Raw genomic sequence first — 12,247 nt, 5'->3', positions numbered from 1 at the left:
AGGTAGCAGCACGGCATCCAGTAAGCTGGGACCACTCATCAGTGGTCACTCATGACTCACTTAGATGTGTGTAAAACAGCAACAGACAAGGAGGTAGTGACCACCGACGGCTCACCCTGCTAGTCATTCTCATCATGTGTGGTCGCCACAGAGTTTTCATGTGAGTTCATGGCCACCGAGGGGGAAAGTACGTTTCACAGCAGTCTCTGCTGCCATATTAAATTATGGCCAGTGATAGAGAAATGGAGTTCCCTCAGTAACCTCCCAGAGCCTGTCTTCATCATCACCCCCTACATCCAGTTGTTTGAAATAAATGTCACCATCTTGGACCACGGGGATGTGGCAAGGAGACCTAGTGGTGACCTGCAAACGGACAGCTGTGAGCCCAGCATGGAGTAATTCACTCTTGTTTAGTTCATGTGTTTGGGGTCTATGCTGTCTGCAATTGAACCTTACTCTAAGTATATACCTCCAGTGGTGCTCTCCAAGCCCTCTAAAGGAAGCCAGGAGTTACCATGAGTGAAAGGACCCCAGAGGAAGCTGGGTACCCCCTCTTACCCACTCCCATCCCAGCCTGTCGGTCTCTGTCCCGCTGCCATGCATTTGACATGCTGATTTAGACTCTGAAGATGGAGGGACCAGGAGCTTCTCAAAGTCACATCCACTGTGGTCAAGAGTCTGTCCATATATCAATACAAGTAAAACAGAGGGAGATCACAGGCAGGATGACTCCATATGCATCAATAAATAAACATGGACATTGATGGTTACCCAGCTCCCAAGTGTGGTGAAGTTGCAGACTTGTGGAGGTGCTGGGGGAAGGCATGTATCTCCTTTGTCTAGTCCAAGGCCTGGTCATGTGACTAGTCATGTGACCCGAGTCTGAGTCATGTGACCCATTTCCCTCTATCCTGTGCTTCTACCCTTGATCTTAGTCATTGGTGAGCTGGGGGATTTGTAACTTGGGGACTGACTGAGCACACTCTGACCACACCACACCAACCTCTGCACCGCAGCTGCTCATGGTTGTCGTGAAGAGACTGTGGGTTTTTTGGCCCCCTGCGGCATGGCCTCCTTCCTTCCACTTTGTAGTCCAGGAGTCCTTGCAGTGCATTGAAGATTCTGCCCAGGGAGGTGGCCAACATGGGAACAGGCTCCACTCCAGCAGCCATGCCTGTCTGAGCATACACACCCACTCATGACTTGTACTCTCCCTCTCGGCTCCTTCTGTGGAAGGTACACTTAAGGGATCTGGGAAGCTGTAGGCATCAGCAGGTGATGCGGGTGGTAGGTCTGATGGTTGTTCCTAGACATAGAGTGGAACCCTCCTGTCTGCTCAACTGTGGTAATTTTCCTAAGTTGACATCACCAACCCTGTTGTGTCTCAGGAAAGCAGATACAGAGTTTTGTTAGCTTCCTTGTCGTCCCCTGACTTGCAAGTGGCCAGCCAGCTCCAGTCCTCAGCCTGAATTTATCTGTGGCTGTGGCAGGGCCAGAAGAGTTCTGCAAGCCATAGCATGCCATGCACGTGGAAGGACTGCTGCTGCTACTCTCTTCTGGAGAGGTGGTGCCAGTCGGGGCCTCACCCCATGGCCTGAGGCTTCTCTTAGGTCTCAGACACACTGCCTGAGGTGTGAGAACCAGTGTGCATGCATACAGTGTGTGCACAAGGGTGTGTGTTTATCTACCTTAGATGCGCTACCACTGCTGCCTCCAGTCACTTCCAGCAAAGGAAAGCCAGTGTGCTGATCACCCTTCCTGAGGTCGGTGCCTGTGCAGGCAGTGGCAGAGCGCACACATCATCTGGAGCTGAAAGATACCTTGCAGGACCTCTGGCAGGACTCGGGTTCCTGACCTGAAGCAGGGTAACTAAGACGGTCCACACCAGGCTCCCTCATGAGATGCAGCCCAGGGGATGGGTTCTGCCTCCCACTCCTGTCTGAGATTCTGTATTCTGCTTGTCCCTTCAGCATGAGGGAGGGAATCCCCAGTTAGTAGGTAGTGAGATCACATGAGCTCTGACCTAGGGGTTCCACCTTCCTTTGTCAGTTTTTTTGATATTTTGTCTGCCACAGCCTCTCTCTTTCCCTGGAGTGGCAGAGTGGAAGGAAGAGATGGTTTTTTAAAAAGACATCATCAAGAATCTTCTAGAATAGATGGGCTGGTGGGTGGAAATGGGGCACAACTGGCTATGTTCGATGCTCTGGCTCTCACACCAGGAGGTGTGAGAAAAACCCCTTCCCTGTGCCTCAGTTTCTTTACCTGAAAACATAGAGTATTAATACCCCCCCACCCCCAACCAGGCATTTCAAGGACTACGAGATGAAACAGGCTTCATTTTTAGCAGTCAGTGAGGGGCAGTTGCTATGAATAGTCTGGTTGAGGCTCTGCTCTTAACCCAACATGTCCCCAACATGGGACATTGGGCAAAGCAGTCTTTCCTCTTTAGATTTAGGTTAGAATTGGGCTACAGAAGCGACCATCTCTCTGGGCCATCATAGTGTAGTGGACACTAATGTCTGGTGAGCCCAGCCGCAGACAGAGGTCATTAGGAACAAGCAGGGGATTGTTTCATGTCATGGCTGGGAAGCAAGTGTTCTGGGACACCTGCTTTTCCTCCCATTCCCCAGATCTCCTATCTCTACTCCCTGACCCCAGGACCTCATAGCTGTGGTGATCGATGTATCACCAAATAGCCATGTCCATTCCTACCTCCTCGGAAGTTCTCAAAACTCCTCATGGCAACGGCAACAGCAATGACAACATGCCCTTTGACAAAACTGACTAGGGGGCAGACCGGTGTGAACTGGCATCTCACAACTTTTAGTTATGGTTTCTCTGATTATGGGTGATCTTGGATATCCTCTCGTGCGAATTGGTCACTCTCTAGGAAAGGTCATCTGTCCTTTCCTGGTAGGCCCGTGGGCGTCCTGGTTCCCTTTAACCTCCTCTCACGAGACCTGCGATTGGTTTCCAGGGTATGGCTCACATTTCTTTCCCTCCAGTGTGTGAAGGCGCTTGAGGATTACAGTTGGTCACGTGTCGCCTCTGCAGGCAACTGCACTTTGTGTAAAGGAATCCTTCCTAGACGGTGCCGCACTGGTGTAGCTCCTAAGCTTTTTTTCATTTTTTTTCGTTTTGCCACTTTACATTCAGATCTTCAATGGGTGGGGAATTCACTTTTCTGTGAGATCAAGGGAGAAGCTAAATCTTTTTTCTTGTGTGTAAAAGTCACCTGTCTTGGGAGCCCTCTGGTGTCACCTACCATAGTATGGCAAGCTACAGCAGTGAGGGGACTCATCCCAGGTCACGCAGGTCTCAGAGGTGAATTGTGGCAATGGATACAGATTTTAAACTCTCAGCCTACTGTCCTAGCTCAGACCCACTCAGTGTACCATGAAATCAAGCATGAACTGCTTCCTGCTGGTCTCAGGAAGAAAGGTACGGATCTGCCTATAAGCTTGAGGAACATTGGATTCTCCTCCTTTCTCCCACCACAGTCAAGAACCAGGAAGAACCGGCCGAGTCCGAGACACTGACTTCTGAACCATCTTTTCTCTCCTTAGCTCTTTGTCTCAGCTTGTGTGGTATGGGTGGTTGGTATTAGGAACAGTGAAACCCAGGAAAGCTTCTGGGAAGAGGCAACTCTTGAATGAAACCTTTAAGGATGAGGAAGGCTGATCTGTGTGCCAAGGGTAATGAGGTCCCAACATTCAGAAACGCCAGCAGGAACAAAGGCAGATATCTAAAGCTCATGGCTATAGCTTACCGTGACCTTAGCAGGAAGTGACATGGCATGAGAGCCAACGTTTGTTCTTTATTATTTTTGTTTTATGTTTTTGGACAGGGTCTGATGTTGCTCAAGCTAACTGGCCTCCAGCTTGCTATATTGCTAAGGAGGGTTTTGAACTTCTCACCCTCGGGTCCACCTCCAAGCACTGGGATTGCAGTCCTACACCATCATGCTGGGTTTAGGCAATGAGTTCGAGACCCCTGCTTCCTAGCAAGACTGGTCTATTTGAGGGTGACCACCATGGAGCACAGCACCCCAGATTGGCCTGCTTGCTGTGGCATTCTGATGAAGGGATTCTATTTTTGTGTTTCCTCTTGTCAACACAAGATGGGAGTCAACTTTTTATCAAGGAGTCTGGCTTCATCTTATTTCAAGACCATACACTGACTTGGCAATTCTTGTCATCATTCGCTGCCAAATGCTACTATCAGGAGCCATTCTCAGGCAGCCAGAATAGCATATGAGGCCCCAGCCTGTGACAGCACACCTGACAGGAACAGAAATAGCTCAGCCCACATCATTTTCAGAGGGATTGTCCCCCGGAGATGATGGGGGTTTGCTACAAAATAGAAAGCTGAACACCACTGCTTTGCAACTCAAAGGCTTTCTTAGTAATAATCAATTACCAACATGAGACAGGCCGCCTATTTTAGCAAGTGTTTCTCAGCCCTTTAATGGGTCAAGTCCACGTCACCTCCATTATTAGGAAGAGCTGGGGGCAACTAAGACATTGGGTTTGCTCATGGGGGAAGGGAAGATGGGGACACGCTCTCACATCAGAAAAGCACGGAAGACAGTGGAAGGAACCTAACTTAGAGGCAGCCATGACAGCTGGGAAGCTAGTGGCATGTGGAAGCTGGCTTTAAAGACTGAAAAATTCAGCCCAGGAACAAATGGCACAAGTGGATGCCATGAAGCCTGATTGGCACCCATCAGCTACTGCCATGTGGCATTTGCACTATCTGGGTCCCTTTGGAGGGACTTGAGGCAAAAAAGGGGAAGAAAGGCAGGAACAAAGTTGAGTGTGGGGATCCAGAAAGGCCTTTGCTTGGCATCAGGATCTCATGATGGTTCCTCTGGCCCAACATGAAGATGAAGAGTCGACCTCAGAGCACAAATGGCCCAGAAACCGAGGTCCTTGCCTCCTCCATTGTAAGCCTTGTGTGTGCTATTTAAATTTGACATGTCATAAACCCAACAGTGACAAACAGGGTGGCACTAGCTTGCACTCCATGTTTATTGGTGTGACCTCAGAAGAGGATGCTGATGTGTGGAAGGGATGGGCAAATAGGCCAAACAGTCTGAGAGCTGGTGGGCTGCTCCTGGTGGCCTTGGGAGGCAGTGGGTAGGGTTGGGGCCTCTGTGGGACTTCACCAGTCTCCTCTGTTCAAATGATATTTGCATGCCTTCAGCTTGGGATCAGACGACCTCTCCAGCTCTGAGAGCAGCCCTCACTGCAGGGGGATCAGTACATGCTTGTGCAACTTCATAGTTTCTACTTGCCTAGTCAGCCATGTACAGAGGACCTTCTGGGGCAGGACAAAGTTTTATTAGCATCTTTCTCCTCAGTGTGACCAGAACATGGCCCCTGGTGTCCATTAAGTCATGTTTATTGACTGGATGTCCTGAGATTTTTTTTTTTCCCCTTTGAACCTTAGTTGAGAAAATGCCTCCATTAGAGTGACCTGAGGGCCCATCTGTAGAGTGTTTTCTTGATTGATGACTGCTGTGGGAGGGTTCAGGCTCCTTGGACAGGTAGTCCTGGATGGTATAAAAAGCAGGCTGAGTAGGCCATGAGGAGCAGGTCTGTAAGCAAAAGTCCATGCTCTCCCCTTCAGTTCCCACCTCCAGATTCCTGACCTGACTTTCCCAGTCATGGAGTGCAATCTGACAGTTGTAAGCTGAATATACCCCCTTTCTCCCCAAGTTGCTTTGGGTCACAGTGTTCATAACAGCAATAGAAACCCTAAGACACTGGCTGGATGTGTGGAGGAGTAGGTCTAGTTCTACACCCCCAGCGTCTTTAGCCTGAGCCAGATCAGGCAGCCATTCACTATATCCAAAGACTTGATAATGGAAGGGGCTTCAAGAGATTTTCTTCATGTGAACCTCATTCACAGCTTGCTTGACTCCTCAAACCCTTGCATATTGGTCCCACCCCCTACACATGTCAAAGATCTTCATTTAATTTGTGCTTTGAAAAATAACAATCAAAAATATCTGGTTCTGGAGTCTAATAGCTTGTCGACAAGCTATTTTGGATTCTGTAGGTGGTCTGATGCTTTCTTGCTAGCATTAGCACTGTTCTTCTGAAGAGTTCATCACAGAAGTAAAGTTCCTTGGGTTTTTTCCCCTCCCCTCCTAATCAGAAGATGCACCAAAGCCACCTCTCAGATAAGCATCCTACTACAAATGTTAACTCTGCAGGTCTCGTGAGTGTCAGCACTACATTCTCTCCCAAAAGCACACCTTACTCAAGACTGAATCAGAATATTCTCTCCAGGAAACTTCAGATTAGAGCCAGGTGTCCTTGAAACACTGAGAGAATGAGCTGGAAGGGCCTTGAAGACTTTCTGAGTGTTCCCTCCTGTGCCTGTGTCCGGCTCTATCAAGTCATCTACAGTGGATTCAGTGAGAAATGTTCCTCTTAGGCTCATGTACTGGAATACTTGGTCCCCAGTGTGTGTGGCTGTTTAAGAAGGTTATGGAACCCGTAGAAGGTGGAACCTTGCTGGAGGAGGCGCATCACTGGGGTGGGCTTTCAGGTGTAGAGATTGACTCTACCTCTTGTTCTTTCTCTGTTCACTGTGAGGATGAACAGAGTTTCTTGTTCTTGCTGCCATGGTTTCTTCGCCATGATAGATTCTATCTCTCTGAAACTGCAAGTCAAAATAAACACCTTCGGGGCTGGGGATTTAGCTCAGTGGTAGAGCGCTTACCTAGGAAGCGCAAGGCCCTGGGTTCGGTCCCCAGCTCCGAAAAAAAGAACCAAAATAAACAAACAAACAAACAAACAAACAAACAAACACCTTCTTCTCAAGTTGATTGTGAGGAAGATATTTTATCAAATTAATTTACACAGCACCTGAGATCTCTTTAAGATCCTGTCAGTTCTGCCTTCCTTGGCTTCAGATTCCTGTTGATCTGAATGTTTATTTAAAAAAAAAAACAAACTTGTTTTCTAGCTGGAAACTCAGCCACCAGGCCAGTTATACATTTTAATAGTTTGTTCCCTTTCCATCCCAGTGTGTGTGCTGAGCTCCTAGTGGAGACAGAGCCCCTAGTCTCATCTTGGGAAATAGGAGGTGTACAGGGCTGTGTTGAAAGACTCTGGGGCTTGGTCTCTCCAGATTATCCCCCACCTACTCCAAGTGTTATAAAATCTCCAGAGATGTCACAGCTGGCAGGGTGGGTGAGCATGTGGTGTGGCCTCTGAGCCTTGAGTGAAAGGAGTGATGTCAGATGGTATCTTAGCCTGGGTTACTCTTCTCTGTCCAACACACTGGGACAATAAGCACTTGGCATCACTGAGCCTGACTCTAAGCCTTACCTCTAGAGCCCAGATGATTCTTTGAAAATGACACTCCTTCTGTGGTCAGTTTCCCCACCTGTGAGCGTGTTATAGACTGAAGCAGGGGCACGTGTGGTGTGTTGAAGAGCAGACCAGCTAGCTAAGAATTGGTTGTGCAGCAGTTTCCTCTCAGGTAAACCTTCCATCTTCGAGGAAATCTCCTTGAGACACAGGATGGCCTTGAGATAAGTGAGACTTTTCATCCTATTGAAAAACCCATTAAGCTCAGGAAATAAACAACTCAAAAGTTTCAGGAAGTCCCTGAAACTGACCATATTGATGAGGCCCCTCCCTCCCCAAGCTTAAATAAGCAGTAAAGACTGTTGAAAGACAAACTGTTTGAAAAAATACATTAATGTATTTTTTCACCTGAGCCACCTGCAAAGCCTGCTGTTGAGCCCACTGCTGGGCCTTTCTATAGGTTGTGTCCTATGGTCTAGATTTCCAGCTTTCACAAATTGTCACTCACACTGGAGTAAGCTTTGGTGATGCAGTGTTGAGTCCTTTCTGCTCCTGTAAGTAACCCTCACCCACGGTCCTCTAAGTAACCTCAATAACACTCATTTCGTCACTAAGTCGGACTGTGGTGCCACCCTTTCTTTGGTCTGTACTTCATTTCTTCCTGGGGTGAGTAGGCATTTGCTTGCATCTCCCCAAGAATAGGGTTACAGAATCTTTCCTTTGTGCCTCATTAGCCTTGACAACTGGGAAAAGTCATTTCCTCTTTGTAAGTTACGGTTTGTCATTTCTAAGACAGACCAAATAACAGTGCCTATCTCAACCACCAAGAGAGCAACAGTGAGTAAGGAAGTAATCTCTGAGGCTAGATTGCCTGGTTTGGAATCTCTGCTCTGTCATCTCCTAGCTGGGTGGCCTTAGGCAATTCATTCAACCTCTCTGTGTTTCAGTTCCAGGATCTTTAAAATCCCAGTTACCGATGTGTTGGGCTGTCGAGAAGATCGAGTTAATGTTGACAAGGCACAGCCTGGCATCTTGAAAATGCTAGGTGAGTTTTAGAAAACTGTCACTGGGTGTATGTGTGGGAGATGCTTCAGTCATTTGCAGCCATGTGCTTAGGAGCTGGGAACTAAGAATGGCTCGCAATGAATGCAACTTCTCTTTCTCCTCCATGTAGTCAGAGTTCAAACACACAGGCCAGGCCCTAAAATATAGGCCTCCTGGAGTCTGGGGTATGGGCTCACACACTGGCTTCAGCCATCCATGTCTACCACAGCCCACTTGCTAAAATAAAGCTCTGAAGGCCAGCAAAGCCACTGTTCTAAGACATCCCATTTTGGGTCAATACACTGTAAGGAAGTGGAGGAAACAGGGCGGGGTGAGAGAGCATTTATAAATACTTTAATAATGATGAATAAATGATTCGTCAGAGTTAGATTGCCAAGTAGATCATTCCAAGGTGCACAGAGGCCTGTAGGGATGACCCTGGACTAGCTAAGAGCTGCTATGGCATCCACAAGAAGTCATTTCAGGGCAGTAGCCCCCTACAGTTGGCCATGCTCTGTGCATCCTGGCACAGTGGACGAAAAGGGAAATTCACATGCCACCTCCCGGTACAGTATTCCTGCTATCTTAATGTGAAATGTACTGAAATTATCCAGTGGCTTATTGATTCAACTGGGCTTCATAGGTCTCTGGATTTCTTTGTATGTCAAAGTCAACTGACTTAGTTAGACCTTTGCCTCAGGATTTCAGAAAAGCTTACAGGGGCAGGGGGAAGGGTAGGGCAAGGGCAAGGACAGGAGTAAGGGTAAAAGGCTGAATGGATGTCCTGGGTCCTGGGGGCTCCTTTGAGTATAGAGTATGTATGCCATGTGGTTGGCCTGAGTGTCCTTGGAAGGTGTCCAACTGTGCATGGTCAGAGGTGGCGGGAGCTACCTGCTTATTCTGGTCCAAGTCCCTGGGGAAGGGAAGAGAAGCCCAGCCCCTAGGCTGGGAGAGGTTAACAATAGGGGGCAGGTGAGAAGTGCTGGGAGGAGCCTCTCAGAAATATACTAAGTGACACTTGTCCCTGGTTTCTTTGGTACCTGATACTACATGTCTGCCCTGAAGGCCACTGAGAGCAAAGGACTCACCAAGTCCACATGGCCAAAGTAGGGCTGTCAGGGACCTCCTACATCCTGCCAAAGTGCCAAAGTCCTCTCCACAAGGAACCCAGGGAGGGAATCTAACATTTAAGGTGGGAACAAAGTCTATGTCCTTACTTCATAATGATGTCTTCATGTGCTCTGAGTGCTGGCAGTACACTGAACACTTGGATGGAACAGAAAGCCCAAGTGGACGTGGTTAGAGTCATGACCAGGTAGTCTGAGTGCAGGTGGTTGCTGTGAATCAGAGCCAGGGTTCCCACTATGTCATCATGACAGGAGCTCTGCCAGCTGTGCTCTCAGCAGAAAGATGGACGCATGTAGAGGAAGGTCTGATTGAAGGATCTGTCAGGGTTGGGAGACTATAACGGAAGTCTAACACCAGCTCCTAACACCCAACACAAGGTTTTGGACACAGAGCACCCAGCAGGGTGTCACTGTAAGTGAGAGGGGCCAGTCAGGTGCAAAATTTCACTAGGAGATGCATTGGACAGACATGCTGTATCAGGCACCAAAGAAACCAGGGACAAGTGTCACTCAGTAAGTATACTTCTGAGTGACTCTTCCCAGCACTTCTCACCCTGTCCTCTAGCTTAAACCTTTCCTGACCCAGGGCTGGGCTTCTGTTCCCTGCCCCAGCTTCTCTATCCTATATAACTCAGACATTTTGGTTATGGCCCCCCTGGCTCCCATGCATTCTCTTGACCTCTTGGCTGGCTTGCTCTTGGCTCCTGGTTCCCTCTCTTGCCCCTCTTTCATTTCTTCCTCTCTCCCTACTCCCCAAACCCCAGTGACTCTGCCTATCTGCTAGCTGTGTTCAGTCTGGACCACTTCAGATGCCTCTGACTGAATTCTCCCTCAGATCTACAATAAAGAGTGGGCGTGTCCTCATTGTCATTCACGCAGTGCTGACCCTCCCCGGGACAGTTGGAAAGCTGGTGATGCTGGCTTCCAGCATCCTCAATTCCCACCTGGGTCCAGGACCACTTCCCTCACAGGGGCTGCCACCCTCCTCTCAGTTGCCGGCTGCTCTGAACACCTTCCTCACTTTACAGAACGCCATTCACAAGGAAGCACCAAGAACTGTGGAACTTGGGTGTGAAATTCAGTCCCTTCCCTCCTTTTACAGAGAAAGAAAGGAGAGAGATACACACATCTCCCCACATTTGGACAGAAAGTCTCTGGGAAACTGGGAATCTATGGTAGACATAGATTCTAGCACTACCCCGTGTGTGTATGTGAGAAGTGTTTGTCTTTATATAAACACTAGCTAGCCTGCCAAGGGCCAATAGTTCATAAATCTCCCCCATTTAGTAAAAGTTTCATGACATGGAACTCAGATCTTTTAATCTCCCCTCCTTGGTAAAATTTCTGTTTGTGCAAAGGTCCCAGAACTTCACGGCCTGGAGCTGACAAGTCCTCTCCAGCCCGCCCTCCTCTTTTGCATGATTCTTTTAAAAGTAGCTCATGAAAAAGTATTGTGGGGTCATACCCCAGCCCAAAGGGAAAAGACATAGTCACCTCTTGCATTAGCACAAAACCAAATGTCTTCCTGTCCCTGGGGACCTGCTAGCCCGCTTTGGCTCCTGGTAGATCCCCTTTTCCAAAAGAGAAAATTGTCTTGCCAAGTACACCTGCTTTGTGCGCTTCTTTGTGAGACAGCATGATCATTTTCTTTCTTTCTTTTTTTTTTTCTTTTCTTTTTTTCGGAGCTGGGGACCGAACCCAGGGTCTTGCACTTGCTAGGCAAGTGCTCTACCACTGAGCTAAATCCCCAACCCCGATCATTCTGTTTCTAACATACGTGTGTACAGATGTATGAACAGTGTGTGTGCCTGGATAGCTCTGTGTATGGGTCTGTGTGTGTGTGTGTGTGTGTGTGTGTGTGTGTGAGAGAGAGAGAGAGAGAGAGAGAGAGAGAGAGAGAGAGAGAGAGAGACAGAAAGAGAGGGAGAGGGGGAGAGAGGGAGAAACAGAGTGAGACAGAGAGGCAGAGAGAGACACAGACAGAGAGAGACAGAGACAGAGAGACAGACAGACAGAGACAGAGAGAAGAGGAAAGATGTAATTGTGATTAGCATTTAAAATTAATGCAGCATTAGTGTTAAAGGAATTTGAGGCCATTGAGGATGGATCCCCATCTCCTCTCTCCCAGGTAATACTATAAAGTGTTAACCTCCTTAGGACTGAAAGCACCATGTGAACAAGTGTATAACTTAGGGATACAAGGGAAAGTTTCTTCCTTCTGGTCAAGGCAAATGGAATCTGAGGGCCACCTCTGGCCTTGGGTAGAGATCTGACATTTTGATCTTCTATAAAGTTTAGAACGGTATATAGTATCATTTTTCTCCCTTAAGAATTAATCCAGCTGTGCCACTCAATCACCCGGCCAATAAAGTAAATCTGATTCACGGGAAGTCATGCTAAGGAGATGGAAGGAATAGAGTTACCCCTTAATGAGGCAACACACTACACTCCCCAACAGTCCTTCCCCAAACGCAGCTGTCACTCAGCACAGCCAGGCCTGTGATCCTCCACCATTCTTCCAAACTCTAATGAAATGGCCCATAAGCTTCCTTCTGAATCTATTTTTGAATTCTCTTATGGTGAATGAGGCCAAGAGCCTAAGAGGGAACCCAAGTTTTCTTAGTAACAGTTAGCACAACCTTTCTTGTCTAGGAATAAGACCGCAGGAAGTGTGTGGATGAAACTGGTGGCGTAGAATAACTTGAAATATGAGCCCATGCTTCCTGCCTCGTCAGAACTTGTCTCCTGACA

The sequence above is a fragment of the Rattus norvegicus genome, chromosome 18 (assembly GCF_021556685.1).
Source record: "Rattus norvegicus strain SHRSP/BbbUtx chromosome 18, alternate assembly SHRSP_T2T, whole genome shotgun sequence".
Classification (NCBI taxonomy): Eukaryota; Metazoa; Chordata; class Mammalia; order Rodentia; family Muridae; genus Rattus; species Rattus norvegicus.
The sequence above is the reverse complement of the archived record's forward strand: the minus strand, read 5'-3'. Positions refer to the sequence as shown.